At 46.4% G+C, this 20,079-nt stretch overlaps 1 long non-coding RNA gene across 1 annotated transcript in view; it reads right to left on the reverse strand.

Annotated features, from left to right (window-relative positions):
• The window catches only part of LOC132392442 (uncharacterized), a 40,538-nt gene extending 21,768 nt beyond the window's left edge, over positions 1-18,770 (reverse strand). Inside the window, exons 1-2 of the long non-coding RNA XR_009511535.1 lie at positions 18,708-18,770; positions 17,339-17,517 (exon numbers count right to left, since the gene is read on the reverse strand). This is a non-coding gene — a long non-coding RNA (uncharacterized LOC132392442). The remainder of the gene's footprint in view (positions 1-17,338; positions 17,518-18,707) is intronic.
• Between the last annotated feature and the right edge of the window lie 1,309 nt (positions 18,771-20,079).

Below are 20,079 nucleotides of genomic sequence, written 5' to 3' on the forward strand. Positions count from 1 at the left end.
TTCACTCTCTCCCCCGATGAAGGAGGTGTAGAAACGCTCGCCCACGAAGGCGGCCAAAATGCGTTGTTGGGGATGTTTTAAAAGGGTTAGTTCTGGGATCGCTTCAGGAATGAGATCGTGTGCGGTGAGGAGTTCTGTGTGGATTGTGAACTCCTCGGGGCATGGACGTGTCACGGCACATAGTGCATGGAACTTGGCCGTAGTATTCAGGCTCACTGAACTCAGGGACTGGAACTCCAAGGTGGACACGAGCCAAAATCAAACTGACACATCACTAAGGAGGAAGTGGGGGCGGGGGGGGGGATCCTAGTGCAGAAAACTATAACTGAGGCCTTGTCCCTCTCCCCAATGATGTCACAGCTTGGTCTGCAGGCCAGGGAGCCTGTTGCTTCCCGCTTACCGAAAGATAATCATCCATTCATTCAATGAAATGGCACCCCGCTGTGCATCAACGTTTGTCCCCCCCCCCCCACCCCTTGTGCGACTGGTCATTGTGGAAGTGTCCAGAGTTGTTGTTCTCCTGCCATAGCAGTCTCAAGAGATGGAGGCACAGGTGGAGATAGCTTCTCTATAGGGAATTACCCAGACATTAAAATGGAAGCCATTAACACAAGAGATTCTGCGGATGCTGGAAATCCAAAGGGACAAACAGAAAATGCTGGAGGAACTCAGCAGGTCAGGCAGCTCCTATGGAAATGAACCCATGTCGACATTTCAGGCAAAAGAAGGGAGGTGGCGCCGCAGTAAAAAGGTAGAGGAGAGGAAAGAAGGATAGCAAGAGGTAATACGGGTGGCAAGGATAAGGGGCCAGAGATGAAGGAATCTGACAGGAGAGAAGAGTGGACCAGGGAGCAAAGAAAGGACGAGGGTCACCAGGGGTAAGTGATAGAAAGGTAAGGGGCCAGAGTAGGGAATAGAGGAAGAGGGGAGGGGGAGGGAATTTTTTTTACCAGAAGGAGAAATCAATATTCATGCCCTCAGGTTGGAGACTACCCAGACAGAATATAGGGTGTTGCTCCTCCACCCTGGCACTAGAGGAGGTCATGGACCGACATGTCGGAACGGGAATGCGAATGGGAATTAAAATGCTGGGCCACCGGGAAGTTCCATTTCTGTCGAATGCTTGGTGAAGCTGCCCAGTCGTACAGCGGGCCTCACTAATGCAGAGGCGGCCACCTCAGGAGCATCAGGTACAATAGGCGGCCCAGCAGACTCGCTGGTGGAGTGTGGCCTCACCTGCGAGGACTGTTCGGGCCTGAATGAAGGAGGAGGTGAGTGGGCAGGTTTAGTACTTCGGCTGCAGGAGGGAGATTAGTGGGGAGGGATGAACGGACAAGGGAGTCACGGAGGAGGTGATCCCTACAGAAAGCAGAGAGTCGAGGTAGGTAAAGATGTGTTTAGTGGTAAGATCCCTTTGGACTTGGCGGAAGTGTGGAAAGTAATCTGTTGGGTGTGGAGGCTCGGGGTGGTAAGTAGGATGAGAGGAATTCTATCACTGTTAAGGCAGCGGGGAAATGGGTTGAGAGTGGATGTCCAGGAAATGGAGGAGATGCAGATGAGGGCAGCATCAATGGTGAAGAAAGGGAAACCCTGTTCTTTGAGGAAAGAGGACATCTCTGATTTCCTGGAAAGGACGGCCTCGTCCTGAGAACAGATGCAGTGGAAATGAAGGAACTGAGAAAAGAGCATTTTTTCCAGAGACAGGGAGGAAAGAGGTATAGCCAGTATTGCTGTGGAAATCAGCAGGTTTATAAAAGATGTCGATCAACAGCTGGCTCCAGAGATGGGGGCAAAGAGATCGAGAGAGGAGAGGGAGATGTCAGAAATGGACAAAGTGAGTTTAAGGGGAGGATGGAAGTTGAGGGCAAAGTTGATGAAATTGACGAGCTCAGCATGGGTGTGTGAAGCAGCACCAATGCAGTTGTCAATGTTGCGGAGGAAGAGTTGGGGAGCATTATCAGGAAAGCTTTGGAACATGGACTGTTCTGCCTCAGCAACAAAAAGGCAAGTGGAAAATTTGGTGAAATGAATTTTGGTATTGGTCTGTTATTGTCACAAACCAAGAGACACTGAAAAGCTTGTCTTGCACACTGTTCATACAAATCAAATCATTAATCAGTGCATTGAACTAAAATAAGCTAAAACAGTAACAATGCAGAATAGCATGTAAACTCTACCTAAAAAGTGAAGTGCAGGGGAGCAATAAAGTGCAATGAAGAACATCTGAAATGAAGATTCAAAAACCAGTGATAACTTTCTTTGTTCACTTCACGCAGACTGAAGCTCTCAACTATTTTGGATTCCACGCGCAAGGACCTACTTGGTCTGACCATCTGCAGTCAGCAGCTATGGTCCTCCACATCTTTAGTCTCCCAGCTGCAGGTTCAAATTTCCCTTATCTGCCCTCGAGATGCAGGGATTGCAGAAATAACGTTCTAAAATGGTCAATTTCTCTGTTTTTTTTTGTAGGTCTTCATTGCACAGATGTTTTGGCAGATAACCAAAATCAAGAAGAGAAGGGTTTTGAGAAGTATCTTTAAGGAGGAAAGCAGCATTGAAGTTTCGGGGGAATTTCAGATATAACACAAGCCAATTACTCAAATAAATGTTACCATGGAATTAAACAAAGATTATTGTGTCGTCCTGCACTGAATGTCAATTTTTTAAATTGAGGCTGCCCATATGAACCTGGGCAAAAAAACCAAAGGCATTTATGAATTTTGAACTCATTCTCAGTGCCATGACTTTAGTCATTAAATGCCACTGATGTTATTTTCAAGGGAAGTTTATTTTTCTCTGGGCTGTTTTGTGACTTGACTTGTTGATTTAATATTTAAATAGAATATTTATATACAGTTGGAATATGTCCAAAACTCAAGGCTGTGAGCCTAGTGAGTGAAAGAAGCTGCAAATTATTAGCTGGAGGAACTCAGTGGATCAAGCAGCATCTGTGGGGGAAAGGGACTGCTGGTGTCTCGGCCAAAATCCTGCATCAGTATCAATCAGGAGCATACCGATCGGCTGAGGTCCCGGGCTGATTTTGTTGCTCCAGGTTTTGGTATCTGCAACCCTTTGTGCCTCTGTTCTAAGTGAAGACCATTGCAATCAAGGGATCCTGCGCAATGGTCTGGCAGTTGCTACAGGTACCGTCCGCAGATCCAACTACTCCTGTGAGGAACAGCCACCTCTTCAGCAGACTTCAGTCACTCCTGTCAGGATTACTTCCTCCCTCAGCCTCTCCAACACTACCTCCTCCCAGAAGAAGATGATGATGATGGTTGGTGTGCTCACCGCATTCACCCCCGCTCACTGAATATGAACGTTACTGGCAAGAATCTAAACCCGAATCGGGTTTATCATCACTGACATATGCTGCAAGGTTTGTTGTGCGGCAGCAGTACAGTGCAATGTCTAAAAAAATTACTCTAGGTTACAATGAGAGTATATTTTAAAAATAAACAGTGTAAAAAGAGAGCAAAATGGTGAGGGAGTGTTCAAGGGTCATTCGGAAGTCTGATGGCAGAGAGGAAGAAGCTGTTCCTAAAATGCTGAGTGTGTGTGTTGAGGTTCCTGCTTTTCCTCCCTGAGGGTAGAATAGAGAATAGGTCATGTCCTGGATGGTGACAGTCCTTAATGATGGATGCTGACTTTTTGAGGTATCCCATTTTGAAGAAATCCCAAATTGTGGGGAAGGTTGTGCAATGATGGAATTGGCTGAGTCTACAGTCCTCTGCACCTCCATATTGTGTATTGGTACCTCCATACCAGGCAGTGATGCAACCATTCAGAATACTCTCAACATCTGCAGAAATTTGCTAGAGCCGTCAATGACATACAACATTTCCTGTTAAGATGGCACTACCAAATGTTTGCGACTGCTTCCTAGTAGTCAAAAAGCTAAGGAATCTATCTAAAAACATCACTAAAAACCACCATTTCTGAGGTAAATTGTCACCGCAATCAGTGAAGGGGATAAATTGTTGCAGCTGGAGTTCCGGTGCCTGTACAACTGACCCAGGAGCGAGGTTGGATCACTCTGGGGCCAGGCTAATTTGAAGCGCTTGAGAGTGACTTTGGGCTGGGCCACGAAATCTGGGCCCAGAGTGAGTCACTGGGCAGTGAAATCTAGGCCTGGAGCATGTTGCTAGGCAACATGGTTTAGGCCTGTGGCCTTTTGCAGCAGCAGTGCCTGGGTCCTATTACAAGGTACAATGCAATGTTTAGACAGATCAGAGCCAATTTCACTGGCTCTCAACGACGTTCACTCCTCTCTCCAGGTCTTTTGCTGCTTCATCATGGGTCAATTTAAACGCTGGCACAGATAAGACAGGGTGTCAGAATCCAGATCGAGCCAATTTTGCTCATTCTCCATGATGGTCAATCCTCCCTCTCTATGGCGCTGAGGCTATGAAGATTGCCCCAGCTGTTGTGCTCCCTGCCCGTTAATGTGATGAACTAATAAGCAAGGCTTTGGGCCTATTCTGGGCTTCTCCAGGGTTCTTATCTGAGGACTCAATTTTGGCCCAGAATGCAGTTGTTCATTTCAATTGTTTGCATGACTTGTATTTTTTTCTTTCTCTTCTGAATCGAATGTTGGTCTTTTATTTATTTTATTTTTATTATTTTTCTTCATTCTTTAATTGGGTTCTTTCAGATTTCTTGCTTTGTGGCTACCTGTGAGCGAACAAATCTCAAGGTTGCACAATTTATACATTCTTTGATAATAATATACCTGAATCTTGAAACCTCCTCAAACTCCAACTGAAGTATAACCACTGGTGTGCCTTCTTCATAATTACATCAAGGATACCCAAAATAGATCCATTGAAAAATTGACACCCAGGATAGCCATCATTTCTGTGGGAAAATGTGCTGGCAATTCCTGGAAATTCCGGGAGTCTTCACCATATTGATAACAGCTTCCTGACACCCACAAATTATATACAATATCCCAGAAATCAAATTTTTTGAGAGGTAGAGGGAGAGGAAGAGGAAGAGAAAGAGCAAGAGCAAGAGCGAAAGGGAGCATCCTGATTGGTCTCTCTTCGTGCTAAGTAGACCTATCAGTTTTCTCCGTGGGCAGCCTTTACAGTCGACCTGTCTCTCTCTCTCTCTTTCATTGTCCATCAGTTCAGTTTAGTATCCTGCTGTGCCATGGCAGAGTGTTCCAAAAAAAGAAAATATGAAACGTACTTCACCCCAGACTTCACTAAAGTATACTCATGCCTAATAGGGGTCAAAAATAATGACAGTGTTGCCCATGGTGGGTTAAAATGTAAAAGACATGTTGAGGTGAATTTAACAGGTGACATTTATTCATTAGCATAGCTAACATTATTTAAACTAACTGGCTAGCTGCTAAGGAGCTACTCTATTGATATCCTACGTGATGAGGCCAAACTCCCTGTAGACTTGCTTAAAATTGTAATAGAATAAAAAAACGACTCCTTGATAATGTAAGTACATACTTTAATGTCACACTTTCTACATATACCCAACTTGGTTTACAGATTAGACAAAAATCACTAAACAAAATATTATATACACACTTGGAGGTTTTACCGGGGGTGGGAGTGGGATATGGGGTTGTGGGGGGCAGGGGTGCTACCTCCCTGAAATGAGTTTTTGCAGGTTGGGATATCTGAGTGGAGCTTCTCATGACTGATCCCAGGAATGAAAGGTTTTAAATATGAGGAGCAATTAATGGCTCTGATTGTGTTCAAAAGGCTAAGATGCAGGTGGGAGAAGGGGGATCTCATTGAAACCTACCAAATTCTGAAAGGACTGGATGGACTGGATGTGGAAAGGATGTCACCATTAGGAAGGAGAGTTTAGGATCTGTGGGTACAGCGTCTGGATAAAGGATATCTCCTCAGAACTGAGATGAGGAAAAGTTTCTTCAACCAGATGGCGGTGAATCTATGGAATTCATTGCCACAAGGCCAAGTCATTATGTATACTTAAGGCAGAGATTAGTAAGGGGTTAAGGATTATGAGAAGAATGGGATTGAAATAGTATAGCTGTGATTGACTAGCAGAGCAAACTTGATGGGCTGAATACTTTATGGTCTTATTCCCCATTCTGTATTTGCTCTGGAGAAGTGGTGGAGAGTCGCCATCTTAAACCTCTGCAGTCCTTGTAGTAAGGTGCCCCGCGGTGCTGTTGGGGAGGGAGTTCCAGGATTTAGACCAATCACTGTTAAAGAACAATGATGTAGAGTGATGCCTGGTGGAGGTGAATTCATGGGGCAGTGCATCCTTGCTCCATTTTCCTTGGTGATAGCTGTCACAGTTTTTGAGGTGCATGCATTGCTTAATCAGTTTCTACTAAATAATGCAGGACCAAAGTGAAGGAGCAGAAACTAATTGGAGAAAGCTCCAAAGCACCAGCCCAGGTATGATGGGCCAAATAGCCTCCTTTTTTGTTGTGAGATCCTGTGATCTCATGGCTGCCCTGCACTACCATGGCCACAGCTGGTGTAAAAACTGGAAGTTATCAAAACAATTTTAAAGAAGAACTGGATTGGGAAAATAATTTGATGGCTGATGAACAGGGAATGAGAGTAAAAGGTGGGGGAACGAGACAGAGAAGATTGATGCACCAGGCTCAATGGGCTGAATGGCCTCCTCCTCTGCCATAAACATTTTCTTAAAACACACAAGCACCAATTAAGGGAGTCCTGGACACGAGAGATTCTGAAGGTGCTGTAAATCTTAAGCAACCCAAACAAAATGCTGGAGGAGCTCAGCTGGTCAAAAATCTATCATCAGCCTCGATGAAAGATCTTAGCCCAAAAAATCAACTGTTTATTCATTTCCATAGATGCTGCCTGACTTGCTGAGTTCCTCCAGCATTTTGTGTGTGTTTCTTAAAGGAATTCCCCCCCCCCCACCATATCACTAACAAACGGTAGATCTTGATGCTGGGTGTGGAGAGGACGTTTCATATGGCAGAGCCTAGAACTAGAGGTTTAAAAATAAAAGATCACTCATATCAGACAACAGTGAGGTGAAATTCTTTCTCTCAGAGAGTCCTGAGTCTTTGCAACTCTATTCCTCAAAGGGTAATCTTTAAATATTCTGAAGGCTGGGGGGTGGGGGGGGGATTCGATCCTCAATAAACAAGCAGGTGAAAGGTTATGGTCATTTCAGAGGAGTGCAAAATTAACATTACGGTCAAATCAGCACCAACATTATTGAATGGCGGGGATCTTGACGGGGTGAGGTCCCCTGGTGTGCACGCATGCATTGATCCTGTGCAAATCTACGGTTTGGACCAAGATGGTCCGAAAGAGAAGCAGGAAAACACGGCTCAGCCTCTTCACCCTTCACCACCATCAATAAGGACAGGGTTTCTGCCCTCTTTAACTTAGCTTCACTTCCCTGCCTGCTCCCTGTAATCCTTGACTCCCCGGAGACGTTCACCCCACCAGACTGCCCCATAAAAGGCAGGTTAAGGAGTGAAGCACATTTCTATTTTAACCACAGGGTGAGTGAAATTCACTGTGGATAACCTGTTAATTAGCCTGGAATACAAAAATATCTGCTGGAGCTGCTTGATCCACTGAGTTCCTCCAGCAGATTGTATCTTGCTAGATTCCAATGTCTCCAGTCTCCTGTATCTCCATGTTAGTGAGGCTGCTGAGATTCTATTGCTCACTGTCTAAGTGGGGCACTAAAACAACAACCATGTTCTTCTAGACAATGATCTACAGAATGGCAATCCTGAAATTAGACGATGCTTTCATCTCAGGATAGATCCAAGCACTCTACAGACAATGAAGTTGTATTACAGCGAGCGTGAAAGCTGACTGGCTACGTGGCTCTTTAGGATCCCAGTCATCTGCTTTGGTAAGGCTGATCGGCAGGCAGATGTTGGCCAGGATACTGGAAGAACTTCCAAGGTGATGCCAAAAGATCTTCCAAAAGTATCTGGGGGAGAAGCTCGGCCTTGGCTTGACAGCTTGTTTGTTTATTTTGCAAAGCAGCCCCTTCCGGTGCTTCAATCCACTCTGCCCCAGGAACCCCACAACCCCGATTTAACCCTAACCCAATCACAGGCAACTTATAACGACCAGTTAGCTTACCCAGTATGCCTTTGGACTGCAGGAGGAAACCGTAGCACCCAGGCGGAACCCACACATTCCAAGGGAATGACGTACAGAGCCGGAATCGGACCCCGAAGTCCAGAGTGCACATGCAGTAATGGCGTCGCACTAACCACTATGCTCCCATGGCGACCAAAGATTGAAGGGTGGTGCCAAAAACAGGGCAGGACATGAAGGTGGGGCCAAAAGATCCTGGTCTGCTGTAGGACTTGAAGCCAGAGATATGATGTCTGTCCACTAAGCCCCATTCGAGCCTCCAAGAGTCAAGTGGGTTCAGTCTATTGAGTGAGAATTGCACATCTGCAAGCTTTGGCCTATAGCCCTTTAACCCTTTTCCACCTACCCTCTGAGTGAAAACATTCTACCTCAGATTGCCCTGAAATATTTCACCTTTCACACTAAACCAATGATATTTAGCTCTCGTCTCATCCAACCACAAGGGAATGAGCCTGCATGCATTCATCCTGTGTACACCCCTCTTAATTTTGCATGCCTCTATAAAATCCACCAGTGTTTTCCTGTGCTTCGGCGAATAAAGTCCTAACCTATTCAAACTTTCCCTTCAACTCAGACCCTCAAGTCCATGGAAATGAACAAACAGTTGACATTTCAGGCTGAGACTCTGCTTCAGGTCTGAAGGTAGGGAAAGATGCCAGAATTATATAGGAGTGGGGAGGGGAAGGAGGATAGCTAGAAGATGATAGATGAAGCCAGGTGGGTGGGAAAGGCAAAGGGCTGGAGATGAAGGAATCTGATAGGAGAGGGTGGAAGACCATGGGAGAAAGTAAGGAGGAGGGGTACCGGGGGAAGAGGTAGGAGGCCAGAGTAGGTAATAGAAGAAGAGAGGGAGTGGGAATTTTTTTTACCAAAAGGAGAAATTGATATTCATGCCATCAGATTGGAGGTGACCCAGATGGGATATAAAGTGTTGCTCCGCCACCCTGAGGGTGGCCTCAGCATGTCACAAGAGGAAGCCATGAACTAACATGTCAGAATGGGAACTAAAATATTCTGCTTTAGGCGGATGGAGCAGAGGTGCTCGATGAAGCACTCCCCCAATTTACGACGTGTCTCGCCAATGTAGAGGAGCCCACATCGGGAGTACCGGACACATTAGACAACCCCAGCAGATTCACAGGTGGAGTATTGCCTCACCTGAAAGGACTGTTTGGAGCCCTGAATGGACAGGTGTAGCACTAAGGCCACCTGCAGGATTAAGTGCCAGGAGGGAGATTAGGAGGGAAGAATGGACAAGGGAGTCATAGGACAAAGGAGATCCCTGAAAAGGTGGGTGGGGGGGGGGGAGTAAAAATGTGTTTGGTGGTAGGATCCCTTTAGATGGCGGTAGTTGCGGGGAATGATGCGTTGAATGCAGAGGCTCATGAAGTGAGGACAAGAGGAACTCTATCCCTGTTAAGGCGTCAGGAAGATTGGATGAGTGCCGATGTCCAGGGAAAGGAGGAGATGTGGGTGAGGGCAGCATCGATGGTGGAGGAATTGTGCAGACAGTGCTCTGACTTATGAAGGCAATGAGCCAAAAGCTCTCTTTATCACTCTATCTACCCTATGTCAATGGAGTCCTTTTTATCCAGTTGAATAACTTCATATCAAGGACCTTGCTGAGGTGACTTGCTGCATTGTGGGGAGGAAAGTTTGGTGCAGTAACATAGCCTTGCTAAGCCCCTGTTAGCATCGGGATTGGTCTGGGGGAGACCCATTGGTTCAGATCCCACAGACTTGGGGCTTCAGAAACAGAATGATTAGTCGTGCCTTGTTGTCCCCAACCAAAATTCCTGGAAGCCTGAGATCTTCACCAGAAGAACTGCAGTGGGTTAAGAAGAGGACTCATCACCACGTTGTCAATGGCATTTAGGGGTGGGCATCCTGTGAATGAGTAAAGCCAAATTCTGAAGTCATTCTTGATGTTTCAATGAGTGTGAAAGGCAACCTCAACTCTTTCCCAAACTCCAATCCTGATTCCAATGGGGTTCCTGAGTCACAGTGCGGTCCCTGACGTGCGAGGGCGGATCCTGCCTCGCCCAATTCGTGGTGGACACTCGGAAGCCAGTCAGCAGATTGGTGCTATGCCACCTTGGCAGGGAAGACAGCATTTGACATGGGGGAAATGGGTCTTCTGAGTGGATGAAGGAAGGAAGGGGGAGGAAGTGGCCCCATTGAGATGCAAGCCGATAATTTAACAAGGCGGATACCACAGACACAGCATGGCGGCAGATGTTCCCACTGGATGTGGGCTGAGGTAGCCTGGCCCGCAATGACACTCCAGTCAATTAGAGAAAGATGTCACTCTATATTTAGTCAGGCAACACTTCCTTTTTATGCTTGTGCCCATTATATCTGCAAAACACTTGTCTCTGATGAAGTTAGAAGAGGCCAGGGATTCTAGTGCAACATGTTGATATAAAATCCACCCAATAATTCATAACTTTGTTCCACAACTGCATACCATGATGCAGTATGTACACTCAGTGACCACTTTATTAGATACACCTGTACACTTCTTTGTTCATTCGAATGTCTAATCAGCCAATCATGTGGCAGCAACTCAATGCATAAAAGCATAAAAGCATGAAGACATGGTCAAGAGGTTTAGTTGTTGTTCAGATCAAGCATCATGAGACCATAAGACATCGGAGCAGAATTAGGCCATCTGGCCCATTGAGTCTGCTCTGCCATTCAATCATCACTGATCCTTTTTTTCTATCTCCTCCTCAACCCCAGTTCCCGGCCTTCTCCCAGTAACCTTTGATGCCATATCCAATCAAGAACCTATCAATCTCTTCCTTAAATACACCCAACGACCTGGCCTCCACAGCTGCATGCGGCAACAAACCCCACAAATTCACCACCCTTTGGCTAAAGAAATTTCTCCACATCTCTGTTTTGAAAGGGTGTCCATCTATCCTGAGGCTATGCCCTCTTGTCCTAGACTCTTTGACCATGGGAAGCATCCTTTCCATATCTACTCTGTCTAGGCCTTTTGAAAGGTTTCAATGAGATCCCCCCTCATCGTTCTAAATTCCAGAGAGTACAGACCCAGAGCCATCAAACGTTCCTCACATGACAACTCTTTCATACTTGATTCTCAGAAAGGAGAAGAAATATGATCCAAGTGACTTTAACTGTAGAATGATTGTTGGTGCCAGACTGGGGTGGTTTGAGTATCTCAGACGCTGCTGATCCCTTGGGATTTCCATACAAAACTGACTCAAGGGTTTCCAGAGAATGGTGCAAGATCCAAAAGCACATGCAGTCAGTGGTAATTCGGTGGATGAAAACAAATTGTTAATGAGAGAGGTTAGAGGTGAATGGCTAGACAGCTTCAAGCTGACAGGAAGGTGACAGTAGCTCACTTTCCAACAGCAGAAGAGCATCTCTGAACAGAAGGCACATCAGACCTTGAAACGAATGGGCCACAGCAGCAAAAGGCCGCACTAGATTCCGCTCACAGGATATCTAATAAAGTGGCCACTAGGTGTACTTATCACCTTGCCTTGACATCACCTGCAAAGAATTACCTAGCACCACGTGCTCACGTCAGGTACGTGGATCAGCGGGCAGCCCAGCAACCAGCAAGTGTCAAATTAATGTGTTTTGGTGGTGGGAGGGATGTTGCTCAGAAAATGTGCCAGAAAAGTGGTCACTCCTGGAGGATTGTGAACATTTTTGACACCCTGTTGTAGAAAAGATTTTATTAAACCAGCAAGAGTGCTGAAAAGATCTAACAGGGTGTTGCCTAGATTTTGGGGTCTCCGTTACAAGGAGAGGTTGTGTGGACTTGGGCTTTATCCCCTGGACCGTAGGAGATTGAGGGATGACCTGACAGAGCTCATGAGGGTATAGATAGGGTGAAGGCACATAATCATTTTCCCAGGGAGAGGATACTAGAAACAGGTGGGACATGTCAAAGGGACATCAGACGCAGCTTCTCCACACAAAACATGATTTGTATTTGGAATGAGCTGCCAGAAATAGTTGTCATGCCAGGCGTATTAGCAACATTTAAAAGCCTTCTGGATAAGTATGTGGAAAGGAGAGGTTTAGAGGGATATGGGCCAAACACAGACAGATGGAACTGGATTGCTGGACGACACATTTGTCATGGATTAGTTGGGCTGAAGGAACTGTCCGGTGTAACTCTGGCCCAGTGATCCAAAAATCCACATGGCTGTCTCAGACTTATCTTCAACTTTAAACCCAAGCTGCTTAACAAGGTGTACCCGTAAACATCCACCTCCAACCAGATACTACTCCCTCCAGGATGATGGACAGTGTTGTCCTAGGTTGTGCACTGATAACCTGGAGGTGACTGCTCTGAAATGAGACGGAGTAATCAAAGTTGCGGGTGGAGGAGGTGGAATTGTGCCATGTAACAGGAGGCTCAGGTCCCGTCTGGTGAAAGTTAATCGAAGCTTCCGGGTCCAAGGAGAAGTGATGATGATAATTTTGGAACACTACACTCATCCCTCTTCCCTGTGCCGCTTCCAGGACAGTGGCGACATGCGGTGCATGTGGGAGGGCATTCAGGACATCACCAACTACCGGACAACATCACCTGACTGTGGGGGTGATGCCTCCCTCCCAGATGCGCTGAATAACTTCTATGCTTGTTTTGAGGCGGAAAATGACGTGGCGGCAAGGAAGTCCACCCCTCCTTCAAATGACCAGGTGCTGTGTCTCTCAGTGGCTGATGTGAGAAGAACCCTGTGCAGGGTCAACCCACGGATGGCTGCTGGACCAGACAATATTCCTGGCAGAGTGCTCAGAGGATGTGCAGACCAGCTAGCAGATGTTCTCACTGACATCTTCAACATCTCCCTGAGCAGCGCCACCGTTCCAAAGTGCTTCAAGGCCGCCACCATCGTCCCCATGCCAAAGAAGTCTTCAGTGTCCTGCCTCAGCGACTACCATCCCTTTGCACTCACATCCATCATCATGAAGTGTTTTGAGAGGCTCGTCATGAGGCACATCAAGAGCCTGCTGCCCCCTCACTGGACCCCCTGCAGTTTGCGTACCGTCCCAACCGCTCAACAGATGACACCATTGCCATCACCCTCCACCTGGCCCTAACCCACCTGGACAAAAAAGACACATACGTTCGGATGCTATTCATAGACTTTAGTTCAGCATTCAACACAATCATTCCTCAGAAACTGATTGGAAAGCTGAGCCTATTGGGCCTGAACACCTCCCTCTGCAACTGGATCCTAGACTTCCTGACTGGGAGACCTCAGTCAGTCTGGATCGGGAGCAGCATCTCCAACACCATTACACTGAGCACGGGGGCTCCCCCAGGGCTGTGTGTTCAGTCCACTGCTGTTCACTCTGCTGATCCCACGCACCCCTCATACAAACTCTTCTCCCTCCTGCCGTCTGGGAAAAGGCACTGAAGCATTCGGGCTCTCACGACCAGACTATGTAACAGTTTCTTCCCCCAAGCTATCAGACTCCTCAATACCCAGAGTCTGGACTGACACCAACTTACTGCCCTCTACTGTGCCTATTGTCTTGTTTATTATTTATTATATTGCCTGCACTGTTTTGTGCACTTTATGCAGTCCTGGGTAGGTCTGTAGTCTAGTGTAGTTTTTTTCAGTGTTGTTTCCCGTTGTTCAGTGTAGTATTTGTACTGTTTCATGTAGCACCATGGTCCTGAAAAACGTCGTCTCATTTTTACTGTGTACTGTACCAGCAGTTATGGTCAAAATGACAATAAAAAGTGACTTGACTTGCCTTGTGCTGAATAATCCCCTCGGGATTCTGGCCTAATACAGTTCTACTTTGAATATATATATATATATATCCCTCTCTCCCTCTCTCCCTCTCTCTATCTCTCTCAATCTCTCTTCTCCTATAGACAATAGGTGCAGAAGTAGACCATTCGGCCCTTCGAGCCTGCATCGCCATTTTGAGATCATGGCTGATCATCTACTATCAATACCCGGTTCCTGCCTTGTCCCCATATCCCTTGATTCCCCTTATCCATAAGATACCTATCTAATTCTCCTCTTCTCCTTCTCCTCTCAGACTCTGCCTGCTCTTGAACTCACAGACTCTGCCTGCTCTCCTGAATTCATCCAGCAGGATGCTTGGATGCTCCAGGTTCCAAATCTGCGGTCGCTTAGGGTTAGTGCACGAAGAAAGTTTGATGGCCCTGGGAATGTACTCATTGGGGTTCAAAACAATGAAGGGGATCTCATTGAAACCTACTGAATATAGAAAGGTTCAGATGGAGTGAAAGTGGAGAGGGTATTTCCTATAGTGGGAGAGTCTAAAGCCGCCTCAGAATACAAAAACACCCCTTTAGAACAGAGATGAGGAGGAATTTCTTTAGCCAGAGGGTGGTGAATCTGTGGAATTCATTGCCACAGACCTTGTTCGGGTCAAGTCTGTGGGTATATTTAAAGTAGACGTTAACATGTCATTTAATAGGAAGGGCATCAAAGATTACAGGGAGAAGGCAGGAGAATGGAGTTGAGAAGGAAAATAAATTAACCATGATTGAATGCTGGAGCAGTTCAAAGAACTGTATAGCCTAAATTTGCTCCTGTGTCTTGTGGTCCTGTAGTCTCTTATGTCTCCATTGCTTGAGTTTCAGGGTGATAACTCGGTCAGGAGTGGGTACAACTCCTGTATCTGCTCTGTTTTAAGAGAATCCCACACACCAGTGCAACAGGAGATAAAAGGACTCACTTCTCCTCTTTAAACTCTATGACTTGAAGAGACTTAAACTAAGATTGTGTTGACTCTGCTATCTGCTATCTGGCCAAGTGCCATCATCAAGTGTCTTAAAAAGGAATGCTCACATTCCTCCTGTAACCCCATGGGGTGCTTGTTGCTGGGAGCAGTGAACGTGAGTGCCTATCGTGCTTCAATCTGGAATCTAGCAACAGGGACAAACACGGACATACAGCGCCTACCAATTAAGGCAGGACTGGTGCAGATTGATGAGCTGGCATTCCGGGTTGGCAGACCTTCCCCTAAGCCATGACTTGGGACTTGGAAGCTCACAGTGTGTTTCAGATCCTCGGAGAACGGAGAGGCTCTCGGCACAGATGGAGCAGCAGTGACCAAGCACTCCACTCTGCTGCAGAGCTTTGCCGAGGAGCCAACCCATTATGCTAGAGCTGCTGACCCCACTCTGAAGCCTCTGATTGTAGGGGATTTGTGACCCTTTGTCCTGCAGTCATTAGAATTACGAAAATCACAGGAGTCCATTCTGCCCATTAGGTCAATGTCAGCCAAAATTGGATTTCCCATTTTGCATTATCTCACCTGGCACTTTACATGTCCAGCTCATCCACGCTGACTGAGTTGACAAGCAAGCTAGTCCCATCTACCCACAGAACTCTAAACCTCTCCTGGGTACCATGGTAACGTAGCAGTTAGCGCAACACTATTACAGCTCTGGGCGTCGGAGTTCAGATTTCAATTCCAACGTCATCTGTATGTTCTCCCCATTCATGCGTGCGTTTCCTCCCACAGTCCAATGACATGCTGGTTGGCAGGTTAAGCGGTCATTTTAAATTGTCCCGTGATTAGGCTGACGTTAAGTCAGTGGGTTTCTGGCAGTATTGGAAGAGCCAGAAGGGCCTAATCCATATTGTATCTCGAAATAAATAAACAACAGTGTACCCAGTCTCAATTCCTGTGGCTCACTGGTGATAACAGGCCTCCAGTCTGATAAACAACCCTCCACCACCACCCTCTGGCTCCTCCTTCCAGGCCACCTTCGTCTCCAATTGGCCAAGTGATTCCGAAGCGTGCTCAGGTTTTTTTTTGCCAGCTCCTTTCTTTCAGGCAATGAGTTCCACATCACACCACTTGTTGAAGGAAACATGTTGTAAAGAGGCCTAATTTGGAGAATTGTGTCCAGTTTTGGTCACCTACCCACGGGAAAGATGTAAACAAGGTTGAAAGAGTACAGAGAAAATATATAAGGATGTTGCCAGGACTTGAGGATCTAAGTTATAGGAAAAGTCGAATAGGTTAGGACTTTATTCACTGAGGCACAGGAAAAGGATTTTTTTCTAGGTCTGGAGGAACTGTGTTATATGGAAAGTTTGGATAGATTGGGACTGTACTCCTAAGAACATGGAAGATAGAGAGGAAATTTGGTAGAGGTATACAAAATTATGAGGGTTATCGATGGGTAAATACAAGCAGGCTTTTTCCACTGAGGTTGTAAGGGTGAAAGGTGAAAAGTTTAAGAGGGTAGACTGAGCTGCCAGCACAAGTGGAGCACGCGAGTTCAATTTTAACGTTTAAGAGAAGTTTGGATAGGTACATGGTCAGTAGTGGTTTGGGGGGGCTATGGTCCTGGTGCAGGTCGATGGAAGTAGGTAGGCAGTTTAAATGGATTCAGCATGGACTAGATGGACCGAAGGGCCTGTTTCTGTACTGTACTTCTCTATTGATTCTATATATATCACCAAATACAACCCTGAGATTCATTTTCTTGTGGGCATTCTCAATAAATCCTTAGAATCGTAATCATAACAGAATCAATGAAAGATCGCACCAACCTGAGCGTTCAACCAGTGTGCAAAAGACAACAAACGGTACAAATACAAAAAGAAATTAATAATAATAATAATAATAAATAAATAAGCAACAAATATCAAGATCAAGATCATGAGATTAAGAGTCCTTGAAAGTTAGTCCATTGGCTATGGGAACATTTCAATGATGGTGCAAGTGAAGTTGAGTAAAGTCACCACTATCCACTATCCATTTACACTAACTTTGCATAATACTCCCCACCTATTCATCAGCTTCCCCTCCCAGATTCTACCAATCACCTACGCACTAACATCAATTTACAGCAGCAATTAACCCAACAACCTGCGCATTTTTGTGATGCGTGAGGAAACCGAGGCCCCTGGGCCAGACCCACATGGTCACAGGGAGAATATTCTAATCGCACAGACAGCATCGGAGGTCAACATCGAACCTGGGTGACTGGAACTGTGAGCCGGTGGTTTAACAGCTGCACCATCACCTTGCCACACGGTGTCCCTGCCAAAGTTAGGCTGTCTGCTCCAACATGCTGATCAGAACCGAAAGCCTGTTTACCTCGCTGGGAAGCCCAGTGGTGGACATGGGACAGCTACACAAAAAGTTGGGCCTGTTCTTGTTCTTGGTCATTGTAAATTTTAGAGAGAGATTTGTGCTGCCTGGCTACCGTGTGACTCAGTGAAGCAGCAACTCACCACAGTATCGAACACAGAGAATCTGCCTGCAGGCCCCCGGGCCCGGGTTGTGAAAATGCCTCAGTCCGGGCTCCTTCCTTCAGGTATCTCTAGATTGGACACACCGATGCCCAAACCCCTGTCCAGACCAAGTCCCAGAGTCACCTTCGCATTTTCCCCCTTACAGGTTTGTATCCAATCTGAAGGGGAGACAGAGTAGGAGTTTTGAGAGTGACCGTCTCTGCTCAGACCGCTGGTCTGTGGCATGCAATAAGAATAAGTAGGCTAGGCCAGTGCTCTGGCATTTCTTGTTGAACTAGAGGACACGTTTCTCCGGTTTAGAGTGCTGAGAATCAGCACCGAGATGAGAAGAAATTTCTTCACCCAGAGGGTGGTGAATCTTTGGAATTCCCTTCGGGATCAGTGGAGGCTCAGATGCTGGGTACATTCTGGGTGGGAACTGATAGATTTAGGGAAACTGAGGGAAATGTGGCTGGTGCAAGACAGTAGTACTGAGGTAAAAGATCAGCAATGATCTTGTTGAATGTTGGATAAAGGTTGGGGGAGTGGCGCAGAATGGCCTGATCTATTTCTTGTGTTGTCCAAGAAGACTGACCAGGCTTTAGAACCCTTTTCGTGCACACCACAGGTGGCGAATGGACTCCAGTACAGACACAGCAGTGGCAATGACCATTCCAGACATAATGCCAGCAAGGGCTTTGGTTTGTGCAGTGCTGCCACCTGGCAGGATGTACCATGGATGGCGGGGGGAGGGGGCACATGACCATGGCCTACCCACATAGAGCTCCATGCTTCTGTCAACAGCTTCGCTTCACCCATTTCTACTCTTCCCTATCCTCCCTCAACACCCCCACCCAACCCCATACCCTCCTTCCTACCCATCCCCATCAGCACTCCTCAGAGGGGTAATCAATTACTTGCCACCAGAAGATTTTAACTCTGCCCATTTATGAGTAGACACAAACATACAAATGATTGAGCTCAGACCAAGAATCCTAGTCAGCCAGAAGTCCAGTGGACCTGCTTCATCATTCAATGAGTTTGTGGCTGAGCTGGGCAAAACCTCGACTTTTCATTGTAGATGACCTCCCAGTAACCTTTCACCTGTATCAAGAATCTGTCTCCCTTCTGCTTTAAAAATAACCAGACCATAATTCCACTTCTGTTTGGAGAAGTGATTTCCAAAGACTCTCAGCCTTCATAAAGAAATAAATTTCACTTTTCCTCTGCCTCAAATAGGAACCCTCTTAGTTTAAACAGTGACACCTAATTTTAGATTCTCCCACATCCACTCCACACACTTGAGGTGAAGTCCCTCTCCAAGCCAAACCACCACTCACCCGGCAGGCTCTATAATCTTGAAACTCACTTCAGAATTGCCTCTGAATGGGCGGCAAGTACTTCTGCTTTTCCGGACGAGCCTAACGTTGGAGCAAACCCTTTCAGGACTTAAGATAACAGTTTACATGAAGAGAAGGAGAGAGAGATTTAGGACTCGTGCTCATAATGCTGACTAATGTTGAGTCAATTGTTAGTTTTAAACCTTGGAATGCACTTAGTTGGCCAGGGTTATGGGAGGATCTGAGCCAAAGGAATGCAGCTAGACCTCAAATAGAGTGCTGGAACAGACTCAAGGCTGATAATGTCCGCCTGTCGCTCTGTTGCAGGTGCAGTCCACTCACTCTGACAGAACATGTGTAACTTCAACTGTGCTCCAGATTCCAGCATCTGCAGCCCCTCGTGTTTCTTCATCTGAGTCATCGAGCAAGACAGCATGGAACTACAGCCTTTCTTCCTAATGTGTCCATGGCAACCATGATGCCTACCAAGCTGGTCCCATTTGCCCACTAGGCCCCTCACCCTCCAAAACTTTTCTCTCTACAGCATATGCTTATCCAAATATCTTTTAAACACCCTTTCTTTTTATATCTGCCTCAACCACTTAATCCATATACCCACCACTCTCTGAATGAAGAATCTGCTCCTCAGGTCTCTTTTAAATCTTTTACCTCACACCTTAAATCTATGCCCTGTAGTTTTGAGTTCCTTTTTCATAGGGGAAAAGACTGTGTGTGTTCACCTTGTTAATGGCCCTGATGATTTTATACTATTGCCCTACATTTTCCTATGCTCCAGTGAATGAAGCCCTAATCTGCTCAAGGGATACAGCCCTATCGTGACCTATCTCTGCTTATCACTCAGGGCCTTGAGCCCTGGCAGCATCCTTGTAAATCTTCTCTGCACTGCACTCTTTCCATTTTAATGTCTTTCCAAAAAGAACGTGAGACAAAACTCCAGGTGTCATCTCAACAATGTCCTACGTAGCTTGGTGCCCCGACTGATGAAGGCCGGCGTACCAAATACCTTCTTGGCCACCATCGGTGAGTCTTCTGCTGGAGTTCAGTTGGCAGTCTAAGGCACAGCCTGGACCTCAAGCACAAGAAGTGCCTCTACTCGGGGTGTGTTTCTCTCCGGACTGATGGGACATCGGGTTTTTGCTCACCTCCCACTTCAAATACAGAAGATGCACTCAACCGCTGAGGCAGCAGCTGCAGAAAGAGAAACCGAGTTAATATTTCAAGTCAGTGACAATTTTTCAAACCTAAAAGGAGACGAAGCAGCTTTAGTTTTAAGCGGGAGAGGGTATGGTAGGTAGGGATGGGGAAAAGGGGAGTATCTCTGATCAGGTGAGGTTGGAGTTGCCATTTCGATTACGTAGTGAGAGGATGGCAGAGGGGGTG

The sequence above is a fragment of the Hypanus sabinus genome, chromosome 1 (assembly GCF_030144855.1).
Source record: "Hypanus sabinus isolate sHypSab1 chromosome 1, sHypSab1.hap1, whole genome shotgun sequence".
NCBI classification, from domain to species: domain Eukaryota; kingdom Metazoa; phylum Chordata; class Chondrichthyes; order Myliobatiformes; family Dasyatidae; genus Hypanus; species Hypanus sabinus.